At 43.2% G+C, this 18527-nt stretch overlaps 1 protein-coding gene across 2 annotated transcripts in view; it reads left to right on the forward strand.

The window, feature by feature from the left end:
- Positions 1–4151: 4151 nt before the first annotated feature.
- Positions 4152–18527, forward strand: part of LOC125708726 (catenin delta-2-like) — a 260750-nt gene continuing 246374 nt past the window's right edge. For both annotated transcript variants that reach the window (XM_048976476.1, XM_048976477.1), the window contains exon 1: positions 4152–4398. The gene's annotated coding sequence lies outside the window, so the exon portion shown is untranslated. The remainder of the gene's footprint in view (positions 4399–18527) is intronic.

Consider the following 18527-nt stretch of genomic DNA (forward strand, 5'->3'; position numbering starts at 1 on the left):
GATGCAATTACAAATATGAAACAAACAGCACATGCAGGAGGTGAATAATGTACAAAAGAAATAAACTATATACACAAGTCAACAATGTATCAAGGTAGTCAAACTATTAAGAAATCAATTCACAATCAAAGAGGCAGACTGTGTACACAACAACGCAGTGCAGGAGAGACAAGTGACAATTTGTCATAGGTCACTGCACATATTTGTATATTACGATTGTAAGTGACTTTCTGGAATCTTCACAGACCTGTTTATACTCAGAATCAGAATCAGTTTTATTAGCTAAGTATGCATGCATACAAAGAATTGCACTTGTACAGTATGCACTCTTAATACACATAGAACTAAACAAAAAAACTAAAGCTGATCTAAACTAAAACAAATTTCAAGGCAAGGGGAGAAGGATAAAGTATAAAAGCAAGCATGAAGAATATATTTAGTAAATGCATATATACACACACACACACACACAAGTTGGTGTACCTATTTAAAAGGGGACCTTCCATTCACTTCTATGGGAAAAACCTTAATCTCAATCACAACACCCTTAACCTCTACCCATCTCTAACCTTAACCGTAAGTAACCAAACAAAATATGAGACTTGTGGCATTTTAAGTTTTTGATTGCATTCATAGATTTTTTATAAAACTGAGGTTATCCAAATGGGGACCAAAAGACGGCCACAAAAGTAGGGAAATTTCAGGTTTTACCGCACTTTGGGGGCAATTTGGTCCTCAGATTTGATCTATGCAAACTCAAAAGTGCAATAACCCAGAGGTAGATTGCAGTTCAGATGTTGAGTGTCCTGCCCAGATCTGCAGCCCCCCTGTGTACCATGCTCCCCCAATCGACCACGCGTGCTTCCCCGATTGTGTCCAGCTGTTTTACATTAGTTTGATATCCATCCATCCATCCATCCATTTTCCAAACTGCTTATCCTACTGGGTCGCGGGGGGTCCGGAGCCTATCCCGGAAGCAATGGACACGAGGCAGGGAACAACCCAGGATGGGGGCCAGCCCATCGCAGGGCACACTCGCACACCATTCACGTCACCTATGGGCAATTTAGCAACTCCAGTTAGCCTCAGTATGTTTTTGGACTGTGGGAGGAAACCGGAGTACCTGGAGGAAAAATGTGTGAGAGTTAAACCAGATTCAGACCAGAAGCTTCATTAAATATTAGTCTGAAACCTGTCCAACTAGAAGCATGTAGCTACTGCCCACATTATTTAAAGGTGTAAAGGAATAACAGGAGCCCCACCGGGGTTAAAAATGAAACAGAATGTACGTGGCATTGCTTTCCACAAACTCCTGGAAAGTTAATGAAATAAAAGGAAGTCACAGAAGGCTTCTGCTATCGGATGAAAGCTCCGGAGCCCTCCTGCGGAAAGAAACGAGCAAAAAACATACTTTCACATTTATGCACCTGCAGAGAAGTGAAAGGCAAAAATAATTTTCAAAAGCTGCACAACAACACACACAAATACCATTTCTGACTTAAAGTTATACTTGGTCACATGTGACCATCTGGAAATATTGATTCCGGGATTATTGCTGGCATTTATAAAGTATACTTTTGGTTTTATTGACCAGCCTTATACCCCCACAGTAATTCCATGACCTGCTGCATAAAAATGCCTAAAAAAAAACTGAACAGAAGGGAACAGAATGGCCTTTGATCCAACATGTGAATACATCTCCCACGTCCTGGGTTGTTTGAATAGGTCATTGTGCATAAGTTCACCATCTGAAAGTCGCTGGGAAAATTGGGGCAAATTTCAGAGTAACAGGATGGAAACTTCTGCTCAGGAAAGAACAAAGACTCCCATGCTGAGGTTATTGAAAAACATCTATATGACAACATAAGCACCTATAGATAAAACAAACTTTCAGGTTAGTCCGGGTTGTCTTAAGTCTGGCAGAAACCTTGTGAGCCGCCTATAGGAAGCACCTCATATCAACAATCAAGCATGATAGGGTCAAGACTGATGGGTGTTTGACTCAATCAGAGCCAGCACAGGAACCTTTCAATGGAAAGACCATAATTCTGTGCAATACCAAACAGAAATGGTTCATGGTGGCTTGATGAGCAGCACTGCAAGCTCATATTGCCGGTGTTGGACGTTTGAGAACTACCTTCAGCCAGAGGCGATGGTAGGCACTCCGGGGGCCCTAGGCAAAATACTCCACAGGGTCCCTCGACTCCCCCTCCCCCAGCATGGTAGCATTTATTACCTTTACAGTACCCGGGTTCGAGTCTCTGCCTGGGTCACATGTGTGCGGAGTTTGCATGTTCTCCCCGTGTCGTCGTGGGGTTTCCTCCGGGTACTCCGGTTTCCCCCCACAGTCCAAAAACATGCTGAGGCTAATTGGACTTGCTAAATTGCCCGTAGGTGTGCATGTATGAGTGCATGGTGTGTGAGTGTGCCCTGCGATGGGCTGACCCCCCATCCTGGGTTGTTCCCTGCCTCGTGCCCATTGCTTCCGGGATAGGCTCCGGACCCCCCCCGCGACCCAGTAGGATAAACGGTTTGGAAAATGAATGGATGGATGGATGGAATTTTACAGTGAAGTGTACATTTATAATACCAAGAAAACGAATTTCATAAACGCAAGACCTTTATTTTCACTTTTGTATAAACAGAATACGCAAATAAATCAGACCTGTCGATGAAATGTGCTATGAAATCCCCCCTCTGGGGGCCCCCTTCCAGTTCGGGACCCCAGGCCATTAGCTGTCCTGTCACTGTGCCTCTGCTTCCAGCTCATTCTATGCGGAGTTTACATGTAATTCCCAAGTTTTCATATGATTGACTAAAGTTTGTAAATACACAGTTAACTGGAGTAACTTTAAATCAAGCATAATATGACTGTGATTGTGAACTGTGTGACAGACGGGTGTTCCCTGCCCTATACCTTCCGGATAGCCTATAGACTCACTGTCATCTTGTACTGGATAAGAAGCTACAGAAGGTTATGTGATTAGGGTGACCAACTAATCCATGTCTGGAGGGAGCTATGACAGGATTTGTAAAATACCAATTGAACCTACTCAATTAAAAGGGCCTGGATTTCATTCAAGCACTGAGTTCTTGCTGCGTGCTGATTGGTCAGTCTCCTATAATCATGCATGTGTCCATCCATCCATCCATCCATTTTCCAAACCGCTTATCCTATTGGGTCGCGGGGGGTCCGGAGCCTATCCCGGAAGCAATGGGCACGAGGCAGGGAACAACCCAGGATGGGGGGCCAGCCCATCGCAGGGCACACTCACACATCATTCACTCACACATGCACACCTATGGGCAATTTAGCGACTCCAATTAGCCTCAGCATGTTTTTGGATTGTGGGGGGAAACCGGAGTACCCGGAGGAAACCCCACGACGACATGGGGAGAACATGCAAACTCCACACACATGTGACCCAGGCGGAGACTCGAACCCGGGTCCCAGAGGTGTGAGGCAACAGTGCTAACCACTGCACCACCATGCCGCCCCTATCATGCATGTGTCGCTACTATTAATATGAAACAGCTGGATGCATCTTTCAGTCAAGGAAATAAACCAGTAAAAGCACAAGATGAACTGGACAATTTAGCCAAGCACAAGAGCCTTTTAGTTTTAAAGTATCTTATAAAATCTGAAGTAGCTCATAGTGTCCCTCCTGACATGGATTAGGTGGTCACCCTAGTTATGATGTTTGCCCACTGGTGGCACCATTTATGTAGTACAGTGTTCAGCTTTTGGTGATATAACACTCGTTAATTTTACATAACCGAATATCCAAAGCATACTTTATCCCTGAAAGTACAGAACCCACCCCGGATAGGGTGCCAGCCCACCTAAAACAGCACAGACTGAACCCACTGTGAAAACTTTATGCCACAAAATAAATATGTGGACGCTTCCCACAATCTTTACAAAATGACAGATGACTTTTCACGGGACCTGCCTATTTTTACTTGATGTTAATCCTGTAAGGACTTGGTCTTCATACTGGGATTGTAGCGGAGGATCCCGCGGTAGCGGAACGAAGAATCGTCGTTGCCCCGTTCTGCCAGCAGATGTCGGTCTGCGCTTTCTCAGTAACACAATGAAAGAAAAAAATCGCAGAGCAGGTGCCGAGATGCTAGTATAGAGGAGCGGAGAAGAGCCACAAGCAGCGCCGCCGCCGCTTCTCTATCCGTGCAGCGATCCCCATCTCTCTTCCGTGCCAGCCCGCCCTGCTCTCTCTCTATCTCAACCCCTGTCCGGTTGATGCCGCTTTCGCTCTCCCAGCCGCCGTCCAGCTGATGCCTCCTCATCTGCGCATCTCCACGCCGGGCATGAAAGCGTGTCGTTTCTGCTGCTGAGTATCTGACCGGGAAAGCGCAGGGGAGGGTGCGGGACGGCAATCGGTGAGTGCAATGTCACGCCGGTACTATTCCAGGGGGAGACTGCTGCTGCTGCTGCTGCATGGGTGCTGGGATAGCGGAGCGACGTGCATGCTTGGTCCGGGCAGGGCGGCCGTTTCGCATCGCTTATGCACAGCAACCATACCTGCTCCCTTTCCTGCCCATGTTGGATAGTGTGCATTTTCCCCTCTTTTTAATGGCCGCATTTGAAGTAGGATCGGATGCATTGATAAGGCAGGGCAGCTGCTTCTCGGGATCCGGAGCCTCTGACTCCCTCCGTTCAAGGCGGGGGTCTAGTGTCGCAAGAAACGCCGATGACTTTCCCTGCCTTGTGACCCAAATTTCGGCTCGGCGATGGGTTTTTTTTGGACCCTTCGGTCCTTTTTTATACGGGTGCATCGAACACGGATAATGGCCGGTTGCCTATAAATAACGAGCTGCCGTTTTTTTTTTTTTTTGTAAAAGTGAGGATTGGTTGCACTGTGCGTACATGCATATTGGCAAAGATGAAGCTTCGCTAATATATTAGTAGGAAGGGGTACATATTTTACGGCATGATATTTAGAAGCGCTATTTTTATCGCCTTATAATGTCCGGGCGTCTGTTTTAAAGTAGCAGGCTTAAATTTGTCACCAGAGTTTGGGGGCTTCAGTATTTAAATATTTTATATATTTGACAAAAGTCGCCTGACATAAAATAACTGCATTGACACTGTATAGATTATAAATAGATATGACTGGAAGTCCATCTTTGTTGACTTCGCAGAAATATGCAGAATATTGTTTAAATGCACATTTTTCTTTTTATTGGAAATTGATGCATTAAAGTCCCACTATAAGCTCATATTCATGAGTTTGTACCTGCGGTACTGCCGCTTTCTTTTAATACAATAGGTGACAATTTGTAGATGATACCGTTTGGCTCCTCTGACGAGTGAGGGCGTGGAGGTGAGCGTCGCGGCTTTCACAATGAACACTTTGGTCAGGTATTTAAAAATGCTCAAGACGCAAGTTTCGAGTTTCTGAGCAACCTGCTCCTTAAACACTTTATGCAGTAAAATGTTTTCCCCACATGGGCGACTGTTTAAAGGAGTGGAGGTTGCGAATCAGATCTGCTATAAACTGAAGAGTGTACGTATTCATTTGATTACTTGTATAGCTGAAAGCTGGTCTGTTCGGGTTTCTTTATAATCACACCTTCTGCTGTAAATGATTTCGGTCTTTCTTGAAGCGCAGATCACACGCTGTACCTTCTATACTGGTCACAGTTTGTTTAAGTGGCTATTTAAAATTCATAGTTAGTCAAGCGTTGAATGTTGAATTCAGAGATGTTGGCATTTGTTTCTTGTGTGGTTCAGATCTCTCCCCCACTCTCTCCCCCTCTCTCTTTCTCTCCCTCTCTTCCCCCTCTCTCTCTCCTCTTCCTCCTCTCTCTTTCTCACCCTCTCTCCCCTCTCTCCCTCTCTCTTTCCCTATCCCCCCCCCCCCTCTCTCTCTCTCTCTCTCTCTCTCTCTCTCTCTCTCTCTCGTGTTTGGTGTGGCAAAATAAATTCCCACTGCTAGACACTGCCGGCTCCTCACAAAATGAAAATACAGGAGCGCCGACCAGCCAACTGGAAGTTCTGGGAGCCGTTCAATACGTTGGCACGGTTCAGACGTGCTTCGTAAATGAATTTATTATTCAGGAAGGACATATTTGCAAACACAAGCGGAGTCCAAGCCTAGACTGACAGATCTCATTCATTTTTCTCACATCTCAGAGTGACGCAGCTAACTCACAATACAGGCATCTTCTGTGACCTTTGTGTGAAATAATCCTGGGGATCAAGCCAGACTTGGTTTCTTAAGGTAGACAGACGCAAAGTCAGTGCACAATTTGAGGTTTTCCACGTTGTGTATTCAAGGTGCAGTTGACCTGGCATTTTTTATTCAGGCGAAAGCCTAATATATTTGGCTTGGATCTGAGTCTGGGGGGGATGTAGTCACTAGCAGCTCCTGCAGCTGCATGGCCTACATACACCAGAGACGTGAAATGATACTGACCACTCCACCACTTGACGTCCGGCATCATGGAGATGGATAAGGGTACCGGAGGCTCTGATAGACTCACGTCTAGTCCCCAGCGCTGTTCCCGTGCGTCAGGTGTTTTTCAGGCTGGCTAAGCTCTCGGTCCCCTTTGTTATCCCGGATGAGCTCCAGCTGAATTGGATTTTGAGGCGTTTAGCCAGCTTGTGGACGCCTTGCAGAATTCTCGGTCCTCCCTTGACAGTTGTACCCCACCTCTTACAAACGGTAACCGAAGTGACACTTCTCGATATAAACGACCAAAGTTAATCGTATCATTTGAACGTAAATGTTTTAAATCTTGTACAGATAACAGCTGACACATAAATTCAGAGTGAGGACTGATAAGTGAAAGCTAGGAAGTTCAAGTTCAATATAAAGCTCATTTAATGTAGTCCTTAAGTAATTTGAAATATTGACCTTTTTTCGATGTGTGGCTGTTAACTGGAAAGGTGTCGTTTTCTCATGGAACGCATCATGTAGAGTTAAGGGCCAGCTGGGAGAATGTAGCCGGTCTCGGCTGGAAGGTATTTGAAGGTATCTGGCATTAGGGGGATGAGCTATTGATTGAAAGTGGCTGCTGACAGGAGCTAACGCTGGAGAGAGTGTCTAGCGCTTCCAGGAGCGCGGCGATGAACGATGCTCCCCGACTGTGAGAGATTTGCTATTAAAAGACTCCCGCCACCTCGTGAGAAGCACATTTGGTCACACAAATGCGCAGGGGATGGGGAATGGACGAGAGCCTTGGGCAAACGGGGAAATCGTCGGCGATCAGGCCTGGCGATGTGATCATACCGATAAATGCATTAGATCGGGCTTTCGACGGATGCGAGCCTCGTCTGCTGCAGACATCGCTGCTTTTTCACACGTCCAAACAGTGTCCTGGATGCATTTTTTTTTCTCTCTTGCATGCACTCATTTGCCAGGTTTAGCAAAATGTGCAACACCCTCATAGGCCTTGATGTAAATACCTGCGTGATGGCATAATGTTTTGGATTCCGACGTTAAGGACATTGCGACAGTTTCTGTAGGCAAATATTTCTTCTCAGATGCTGTGCATCCCACCGTGAAAGAGTCTGGAAGTGCCTCCATCAAGGGTTGGGGACTTGTGCTGTAACGTAATTTCGTTCTCCTTTTAATTGCTCCCAGCGCCGTGGCATTATTTGATGTGATTCAGTGCAGGACTTTCTCGGGGCGGCTGACTTTGGCAGGTGATCCGTTAAATGAAGGGAGTGGGTACCGGCCACACCCTGTAGGCCTAGATACCTGCAGCATCTACGGTTCTGAGGCTGGGCGAGTTTAAGGATTCTCTCTAGGCTTCCAATACAGAGGTCAGTCATTGTTGTGATGTCATTGTTGCGGTTCTCTGTGTGTCGATGCCTGACATTACACCTGCCCTCAGCTGATAAAGAGGAACACATGGTTCAGATGTGATGCTGCAAGTCTGCTTATAGTGACTGTTGTCATGGTCCCAGTGGTTCTTCACACGGACTGCAGAAAATCAGACCTCTTGCGTGACTTCAGAAATTACTGGGCAAATTAATGATTTCCTTTGATTTTCAGTTGTAAGCACTAAATCATTATTATTAACTTTTTTGAAAATACACATTATTTTCCAATTAATGGATGCCACAGAGATTTGTGTAATACTTATCTCTGCTGTGATGTTTACCCCTAAACTCTCCGCTCGCAAACTAAGAAGTGTAATCATTTTTTACTCTCTCTGCCTAACAGCTTAACATCTTTCTTAATTCCTTGGTTTATAGTTTTCACTGGACTCCGTCGTGAAGATCTCCCTGTGCCTGGCTGCCTTGGTTATGGTCCCAGTGGACCAGTGGGATTCTTGACAGCTTTCTAGTTCTTAAACTCGACTAATGATGTCAGTACCATAGGCAAAGGGTAATTCACCCCAGAATGAGGAATGATTAGTAGAGTCAAGGACTTAACAACTCTGGTAGATCAAAAACGACCACCAGAGTACTCAGCCTGCAGCTCCATGACAGTGAGATCCCAGGCCAGGGCCGACGGGGACTGTTTTCTGAACAGGCGAGCAGCAGACAGATTTCATGAATGCTCGTACCCCCTGATAGTTGTCGTTGATGCGGTATGATGGACACAGGTCTAGGGCATCAGATCGGCAGATCGGTGACAAAATCGCAACATGTTGCGTCTGGCTGTAATTATCATTAATTATTGAAATGGTGCATTTTACCAAATGGAGGGAGGCGTCAGTGCCAGTGTGGATCCAGTGATAGCTATACATCACTGGTGGCCGCACTGTTTGTAACTGTCGTCACTTTCATAATAGAGATTAATAATCGGTTTGCCTATCAATGTCCCTGTAAGCTAATTGACCATCCTGGGAGGCCCAGGTTTAAAAGCCCAGGTGATCATAATTTCTCTGCACGTTAATAATTCATGTCATTCTGCTTAATATTAGAGTTTTACGATGAATGGATTTTTGGACGTGTCTCTTGTCTGGTGTGTGGAAGGCTACACTACTCTCGTGTTTGTGCACGTTAATCTTGCCACCTTCTATAAAGTGCAATTGTAATACCAGGTTTAGTAAACTGTAGTAATTAGCCTGTGTAGTCATTTTTTTTTGCCACTCAAACACAATTGACCTGAAGATAAAAATTCCTTTTTTTCCCAATGTTCCTTAATGTTCCTATGTTCTCATTAAGAGGTCCTTAATGAGAACATAGGTGCTTCTCGAGTTCCAAGCTGTTCCCCGTCAAATTCCCTGCGTTCCCTTTGTTGTAGTTGGTAACGTTGCTCCGGAAGGCATTCCTTTCTTGGCAAGTTACCAGATATTGGCAACGATAGGCCAACAGTTGCAGGGGTTCAGATGGAGAGTACTTTTGAGACAGCTTTCCCCTGATATGAGGCAAGTTGAAAGAAGTTTGAAAGGAAGTTCAAAAAATAAATGCCCTCATTTGTCTTTTCGTGCAGTTGCCAAATAGCATGAGGTCGAAAAAAACCTCGCAAAGCTGAGTGAAAAATAGCAGATAGTGAAGTTAATTGAGATTTAGAGAGTTACGACATGAGACGGGGCTTGGATTGCCATTCGAAGGGTGTCGAAGGGTGAAGGGTCTTATCCAATTTGATGCATTGCCATGTAAAACAGATGACAGTTTGCAGGATTAAATTCTTTACATCCTACTTTATGCAAGATTTAAAAACGGTTGGAATAAGATCTCTATCCATCAAGGTTGTACAGGCCATTTTTGTACAGTTTGTACATTGTACAGTAACAGTTCACAGTAAATTTGCATGTACAGTACAGTACAGTTTTTGTCCTGGCAGGAGTTTAACAACAAAATAAGACAAGATAGAATACATTTTTCTGTAAGGTATAGTAGGTGAGTAAGGACAAAGAAAGGATTACTACGTACCAACCTCTGTCTCCGAAAAATTAGAAGCCGTCAGGTGTCAGTAATGTAATGACAGACGTGGTGAAGTTTGCGTTTTTTTTTTATTTTAATTAAATCACACCAGAGGGAATTCAGGACTGTGGAGATACTAAATATAGGCAGTTGAGAGTGTAGATGTTGGCCCGGCACATAGTGATTGACAGACGACAAAATCCACACAAACGCTAGGAGCCGAATGCACCATGGGAGTAGGGCTGCACCATGAACACATTCACTTGCAAGTCGAGGGGTGGGACCTACAGCAGCCTAAATGAAGTGCATTCTGGAGCAGGTAGGAGGTATCTCAGGCAGAGAGATCACTACAGATTTGCTTCCATGCTGTGGATGGTGTAGATGTAAGCAATCCTGGATGTGTGCAAAGCAATGCTGGATGTGTGCAAAGCAATCCTGGATGTGTGCAAAGCAATCCTGGATGTGTGCTGGAGGAACATAGGCAAATAACTCAGACCATTTATGTTCGTTCACCGCGGTATTTTCCCCTCCATGCATCTCAAGTTCCTGCAAGCTCCTTTACAGAAATGACCTGCCAGAGGAACGACATAACAATTGTGTTGTGAACAGCTGTTTTAATACAAATCCTTTACTGCAATAATTTTCAGTAAGTTTATTCAGGCTGTAAAGAGAGATGTTTCAAAGGTTACTTGGTAATGCTGCCATGTTCTTCATTGTAGCTGATCTACTTTATGGGCAGTTGTTATTTGCCTTTAGATTAATTTCCGAATGTATCACCGTCCATGTAAAAAAGGTGAATTTTACTGGTGTGGTTTTTGTTTTTACACGATCTGTGTATCTGATCGGTTTGCACGTTGTTCATCATGTCCAGCATCCTCGACACTTCCAGAGGATGAATTCGGCCGTCGATAACTAAAGGTCATCGCTCACTAAGTCCCAAGTCTGCTGTCAGCAGAAAGATACTGGTTAAGACATGTGGATACTTTGCTGTGTTAAATAAAGGAGTATCTTGGAATTAGGTATAAATGTGCAAACTACTGTCTATTGTATTGTTTTTAGTATTATGATTGTTACGGTCTGAGATAAAACATTGACATTATCGGATTTGAAGGTAGGCTTTTCTGTTGACATTTTATGTTTTTTTTTTTAATGTTACGATCCTTTGTAGAACCTTAATGGATGTAATAACGAGGAGCAGAATGTGTTCTTACGCTTCCTTAGCGAGGCAGGTCTGTTATATTCATCCCCACTATCAGTGAGCCTCAGCAGTTAGCAGAGAGAGTGAGCCAGTGGCTGAATGGAGGTTGGCCAGTGCGCAATTAAGCACTTAACCGCAATGGCATCAATTCGGCAGGGGGTGGGGTGGGCGCCGGTAGCGACTCTGAGGCTCACTTCTGCCAGTTTTCCTGGTAGCTCTCCACGGAGCCGCAGCGCTCAGCCCCTCTCTCTGTTCTACGGAATGAGCTGGATGGCGAAGAGTGAATTTTCAGCAACAATAATGGAGCGCTCTGAAACATGAAACCTTCAAGCCTGTCTGTGGCCCTGCTAGATCCTAAGCTTTTGTTTTTGGAGTTAAAAACAATATGGCTTTGTCTGACTTAAAATTAGCTCAGTAAATTGGATATTGTTATTCTGCCGTCCTTTGAGACAATGCATAATGAACCGGCTGTACGTCGTTATCTTCATAATAGCAATGAAAAGCATTTCTGAGAGCTACTTCAGAGAGCTGTGCACAATCTTTTGCTTTCTTCTTTTCCTGGCATTTAATTTTATGTGAATGCTGAGGAATTGAAACTGGCAGTGTGTTTTGAATGGCCTCCTGTCATTTGTGGGGTTCCTTATTTACTTTCGTTAATTGTTTTATAACACCTTTCCCAACGTACTTTCTTTATGTTCGATTGAACCACATCGCGGAGAGCATCACTAAGACATATCAGCCGTTAATGCTGAAGAAGACAAACGACATTGTGGCAATGTCAACAAAACTCAGAGGAGAGACGAAAAACACCTCAACAGACTCTGAACTATTTGGCTATCCATATTTTTTGCCATGCTAAGCTTGTAACATGTATGGTAAACAGATTTACGTATGTTGTTTCGTATCTGACGTGTTAACCTTCCATGTTTGTGAATCAACATTATTAATTAAGCGCAGAGGCAGAAAAACATTCCTTTTTGTTCTAGTCTAGACACGTAGTTTTGCAGAGAATCCTTTTGTTGATATGGCAGTATAAGGGATTAGGGCTAATCTGTTTTGTCTCCCTGGACTATGTTAGCCCGTTTGAGTGGATACAGACAATTATTGAGGCTATTTTCATGTTCACTTTTTTTTTGTTTCAAGCCATGTGCACTAACGGGCCACTTTGCATGCTTACAAACAATGTGCGACGTGTCCGCTGATGTGTGTACTTTCCGTCTATGCCCTCGTTTGCATTACAATTAGCCTCTGGTATATATAAATGAGGCCCTTTGAATTAGGCCGCGCCTGTCCCTTTAGACTCAGCAGTTTACACATATTAACATTTTCTCTTTTGCTCCCATGTTGCTAATCTGGACCACAGAGCTGAAACCAGTCCAAATACCCATTACCTGTTTCCTGCCCAGAGTTTCCCGCCTTGCCAAGCTAGCTAATGAATTTATGTTTGCGTTGCTTTGGGCCAACCCCCCCCCCACATCTGCTGCAATGTACAAAACTTGTCTGATACGTAAGTTTTATGCGACACAGAAAAGCAGAAAACAACAATAAGTACTATTATAAAGCCAGGTTTCAGGAAATATTCTTCATAACAGTGTAAAATAAACGGAAACTGTAATGTTTCATTTAAAAATGAATGTGTTCAATTTGTAGCTCCTTGAATAGAGTTGTACCACTAAACATTAGTCTTTTTATAAACCCTATAAAAGTATGCTAATCTGTAAATAGTCAATTTTAACTTTTATAATATAAAAGAATGCATTATTCATTATGTCGTGCGCTATTTTTAGAACGCAATTTCTAATTTCCCATGAATCCCAAAACGGCGTGAGGCCTGGTGTCAAGATTGTCTCACAATTACCCTCCCTGATTGGCAGCTGGAGTTTATCCCACGGAAATTAGGTTGTTCCAGCTGAGGGCGGCTCAGAGCAGCTTCTGGAAATTTCTGCAGAACATGATGTCAGTGCCTTTGTAATTATGCTTTTTCTTTCTTTTCTTTTCTTTTTTTTTTTAAAAAAAAAAACTTCCCCCGTGAATTAATGTTCGGTGCGGCAGCGACTTTGGAATCAGTCGGAATTCACAGAGCATTAATTAGTAAAATCACAGTGTTCACTTATGATAAAAAAAATTTAGCTGTAAAAAAAGTACCGACTGCTGTAATATGAATGACTGATTAATGATCCCCAACAGTTGTCACCTGCCTTTGGATGAGACAGATCGTCCTCCCTGCGCCGTGCTGCCCTCTGACGTAAAGGTCATGGTGTTCGCCAGGGCTGGATGAGGCTGGGGAACAGGCAGCTCATGGAGGGCAGACATCGTGTAGCTCCCTCGCTCTCCTTCGCCGATTGTTCCCCGCCGGACGCCCCTCTGCCATATGATCTGGCAGGCAGGGGTCTCTCTCTTCGCCACGGGTAACGTTGGAGCGTTCAGGGGAGGCGGAACGCGCTATAGAAAACAATCTTCTTTTTTTGAGAAATGCTAATTAGGGGCCGCATTATTAAAGAATGTTGTTCTGGGTTCTGTTGATTCATGACTTCCTTGAACGGCAGGCTAATGTATCATGCTGGATTTCTTTGTAGTAGTTGAAAATGAAAAATAGAATCTCAGTGGGTGTGTTGGAGCTACTTAAATCGAGCCAAAAAAGGCATAATATTGCAATATAAGTTTTTTTCCATCTTGATCATCAGCTCACCTGAGGTAATCTGTTCCTTAATTTTCATACTTAAGAAAAGAACAGCTTTTCTAGCACTGAGATGGTCCTCTCTGCAGAGGAGATGGGATACAGTATATGTGCCCCCGGTATCTTCAGCCCCCTCCCCAGGGCAGCTTGCACTGTATATTATGGCGCCCCCATCTGGCCATGGAGGCAGAACTGTGAGCTATTGATACCCAGATGTCCTGAACAGGTACAGTGCGAACCAGCCGGCCAGAGACAGAGCCGAATTGAGTGTGACTTGTGACGGAGGTCAGGATGGAGAAAGGGAGAGAATGAGGATGAGGATTTCGTATGGTGGTTGCTTGGGACAGTGTTTGCCAGTCCAGTCCTTTGCGACCCACAGTTGGTTCATGTTTTTGCTTCCTTTGAGCTCCCTGCTAGACAGTGCAGACATTTTTGCTTCATTCCTGGAGCTGGGAGGGAGCAAAAATGTGGACTGTCTGTGGGTCCCCAAGGACCGGATTGGGAAACACTGGCTTAGGAAATTAAGATACTACATATTTGCTCAGAAAATTTGTTTGCCCCGTGGGCGCTTACATAACCTGTGAACATTCAAATTAGGTCATATATGTTGGACACTGTTCTGGAGACTAGCAAGCTGCTTGCTGGAATGGATTTTCTCAAGCATACAGACACTGATATTTCAGCTGGAAACTTCTGGTCCAAAACCTAGTTCATTAACCAGTGTTTCTCCTGTAATCTCTGTATCATAACCCATTATCATAATCATCTGGGCCAGTTTGCCAGATATTTACGTGTGTGTGTGTGTGCTGTCGCTCTCGAGCTTGTGAAGTGAGTTTGGACTTTGAGGGACACCAGGAAAACTAGGTGAGTTTAGCTCCTGTCCAGTCGAGGATTAAGTTGTGGAATATGGAAATTATGACTAATACTGAGAACTGGTACATTTTTGTCTAATATTACCAATATATAGGTAAAAGTCATATAATATAAAATACTGATAATCGGCTAACTTCTGGGCTCCACAAAGATGTAGTGAAACTGATGTCGGTAATGTAACTTCTTAAGATGCCATGATTGTGTACAGCAAGGACATGTAATGCCAGTGATACATCAGCAAGTAGTGCCAACGTGGCAGACTGTAGCGAAACTTTAAGTGGTGAATGAGCCACTAAAATCCCTCGTCCTCCATGCTGGAAAATGGCAGATTGTCCGATTCAGTCATTTCCGTTGTTTTAGTCGTTAGACCTATACCATTAGCCCTGGTGCGGCTAACTTTGAATATTGACAAAATTTCGACCAAAGACTTTTGACTAAAGTCTAAATTTCGACCAGGTCTGGACCAATATCTTGATTTGAAATGAACATTAGCCAATACCGACAAGTTAACCTGTATGTCGTGCATCTATAAGATTAAATAAAAAACTGTTAAACTCATGAAACTAGCTTGTGAATCCTCGGTCGGAGCCACACTTTCAATTCATTCCTTTGGAGGGATCCGCAGTGAACAATCCCAATGAATCCCAGTTCTATCCTCCTTCATCTCCTCTCTGCCTCTATTACACATGTGGAGGTCAGTGATGAACTGAGCCTCTTAAGAACAGTTAACCCCATCGTGCTTTTGTAGTCTAACACTTCTCTGAAGATGCACATGAAAGTCTGATCCAGGCCAGTTTTATCTTGAATGATACCCAATCTCTCAAGCTCTACAAAGACTATATAGTCCTAAATTATATAATCAAAGGTTTCATTTACATGATATACTTAGAATTCATTGTTATGCTTCACCGCTGCAAAATTTATAACCGATTCTTGTATGAATAGAAAACTTTTCGTTGTAGTCATGCTCCTGCTTTTAGTTACACCTTTCACTATGGTTTCATTTCAACCAATAGCTTTAATTTCAGCTGAATCTTGAAAAAAATTGGCTTTTAATTTGTATCTTCATGGTGGGAGACAGCTTACATATATGCATATGTGTTATTTTTCAGTTCTTTTTAAAATCAGTGATTCGTGAGAAGTATTTAAAGGGGAACTTGCAGTGTGGTGAATTATCACGAAATTCAGCGCAAAGCCTGACGTTAGCAAAGAGGGGGGCCTCAGCTCTGGAAGTGAACAATAAGGTGCATTTGGAAAAATTGCAAGAGAAGAAATGAGGGGAAGAAAAACAGCCTTAAGAGAAGAAAGTTAATGAGCAGCGGGGCCGTTTGATCACAGCAAGCCTCGCATAATTATTCTCTATCATTTGTGTCACGCCCAGACCTCCTTTGAGGAAGTTATTTTGGGAGTCCCTTAATCGCTGCAAGGTTTGGGTGCTCTGGTGTTCTCTGCTAGATGATGTGACTTCAAGTTTTATTTATTTAGCAGAGGCTTTTATCCAAAGTGGCGTACATCTTTGAGAAAGCCGAGTCAACTCCTGGAGCTATTAGTGGTTAAGGGCCCAATGCTAAAACCACTCTGTAGACCCTGAGATTTGAACCAATGTCCTGTATTATACATGGCGTATTAAACATATGTAATAGAGGCAATGGTGAAATCACTCTACAGCTCTTGTGATTTGAACTGGTGACCTTCTGATTACAGACATAGTACCCCAGCACACTGAATGACACATTTTCCCCTTTAGGAGCCACGCAGCCAATTGCAGACTTTCCTACCAAACGCATTAGGAGATACTGGAAAAAGAGCCACCTTCACACCTTATGTAAATTGCTTCGTACTATTTAGGGGTACAGAGCTTTTGTCGATCTTCGTGCTTCTTCCAGAAACGCAGTGAATGACGGTTCATTGTTTTCCGGCCTTGCCGGACAGTGTCGTCATTGTGGCAGTAGGCCCGTTCGTTATCACCGTGGCGACGTTCTGTCCATAGAGACCTCTCTGGGCTGTTGTCCCTTTTGTCTGGAGGGACGTGTTCACATGGTGATAAGGCGGGAATACTCCTTGCTTCATTCTCAGGGGTACAACACAATCTTTTCAGCAGCAGAAATGGGGTGACCTTGAAGATAATGCAGGACCTGATTATGGTTCTCCACAGCTCAGGACAAATAGATAATATACTTTGTTAAAACATTTCATGGGATGTTTGTGTGCTAATGCAAAGCATGGGGAGTCATTTATGTCTGGAGCAGGATGTTGTGCTGCTGTACATGATTTATAGCTTTGGGGGTAAATTGAGAAAAATTTGCATATTTGTGGATGTGTTTGGTTTCATCGTGGTCATGCGGCAATATCAGAGGTTACACTTAATGTGATATGACTAATTGTATTTATGAATCATGTGATACATATTGAGTAAAAAAGATTGTTGCAGATTTTTTTTACAGTTATTTTTTTATTGTTGGGAAGCTAAGTGAATTGTACGCTTGTTTAATTTGCTATAAATATCAGATTTTCTGTTGCTCTAACATTTGTTATTTACATGTAAACGTGCCTTGTAACTATGCATTAGGAAAGGTTACACATGCAGTCACAAGAAGGAAAAACAAAAACAGAGACAAGCTTGTTATATTTCACGTGGATGAAATCCTGTCCCGTTTCACCGTAATATATCACCCACAATGGTGAGAAGCCGATGTGTTGTGAGGTGGGTGACCTTACCTTCTACAAGAACGGCGTTATCAGGGGAAAACTGACAAAAAGGTAGCTACCACCCAGCTTATCTAGCGAGCAGCTGTTCTGTACATGACAGTGCAGTCTGAACATGGATGTATGGTGTGGAGGTTCCCTGATTACAGTTCACGTAACCACTAGTGGAGTAAGTGTGATTTGTAGTGGGGTATATTGATGGAGTATGAATAAACACAATTTTATAAACCCAACAGGCAATTTGACTGATAAGTTGGAGTTTTTTTTGTTAGCTGTGGAATTCGTCATCCTGATTTCCTGATTCGCTCTGTCACTTAGTGAAACACAAATGATACACTGCAGACACTGTGGCGTAGACTGCAAGTAAGATAATAGTAACGGGATGATAGTGAGATTTATTTTACAGCGTGTTTTATGCGATGTTAAGATTTATGTATTGTGAAACTCCCATCATGGCTGATGTCTGTTGCAGTTTGACTGTTCTTTTTTTATTTTTCTTCTAAACAGATATAAATTTTCAAAATGACAGCATATACAATAAGCAGAAAGAAATTAAATATGAAAAACATTCTGCATTGATGAATATAACTTTTAGATGCACTTAGTTGCTTTGTAATGGCTAAACCTTGAAAAACAGTAATTGACTTTTTGAATTAATCCAAACCAAAATTTGCAATATTAAATGCACATTTAAGCATCCAGTTTTTTTCTCTTACTTCACTGAAAGACAATAAGATTCATTCAGACACCTCAGGTAGAAATGTGATCATCTGTTATATCTTGAGATTTTCTTGTTTTCTGTGGTTGTCATCCAACTTTTCACTGCAATGTGGTGAGCCTGCTGGCAATGGCCTGCGTCAAGACTTTACCCCAGTCTTCAGAAGCAGCGTTTCCCAATCCGGTCCTCGGGGACCCACAGACAGTCCATTTTTTGCTCCTCCTCAGCTGCAAAAATGTGGATTGTCTGGCAGGGAGCTGCCAAAAAAAAGCTACTACTGAGGATATTTTGATCACAATATTCGTTTGCAAAAAACTACTATAGAAACATTAAGGATAGATGGACAGAAACACTGTGTTGATAGCTGGGTATGTTTATAGGCACATTAGACCCCATTTGACCTGAAGGATACCCAGAATCACATTCTGCACTGCATTAAAGCCCATTCTTATGACATTCTTTGACAAATAGATTTTTTTGCAGGCAGTTAACATTACGCTCCTCCTTCCAT

This window comes from Brienomyrus brachyistius, chromosome 15, assembly GCF_023856365.1.
Source record: "Brienomyrus brachyistius isolate T26 chromosome 15, BBRACH_0.4, whole genome shotgun sequence".
NCBI lineage: Eukaryota > Metazoa > Chordata > Actinopteri > Osteoglossiformes > Mormyridae > Brienomyrus > Brienomyrus brachyistius.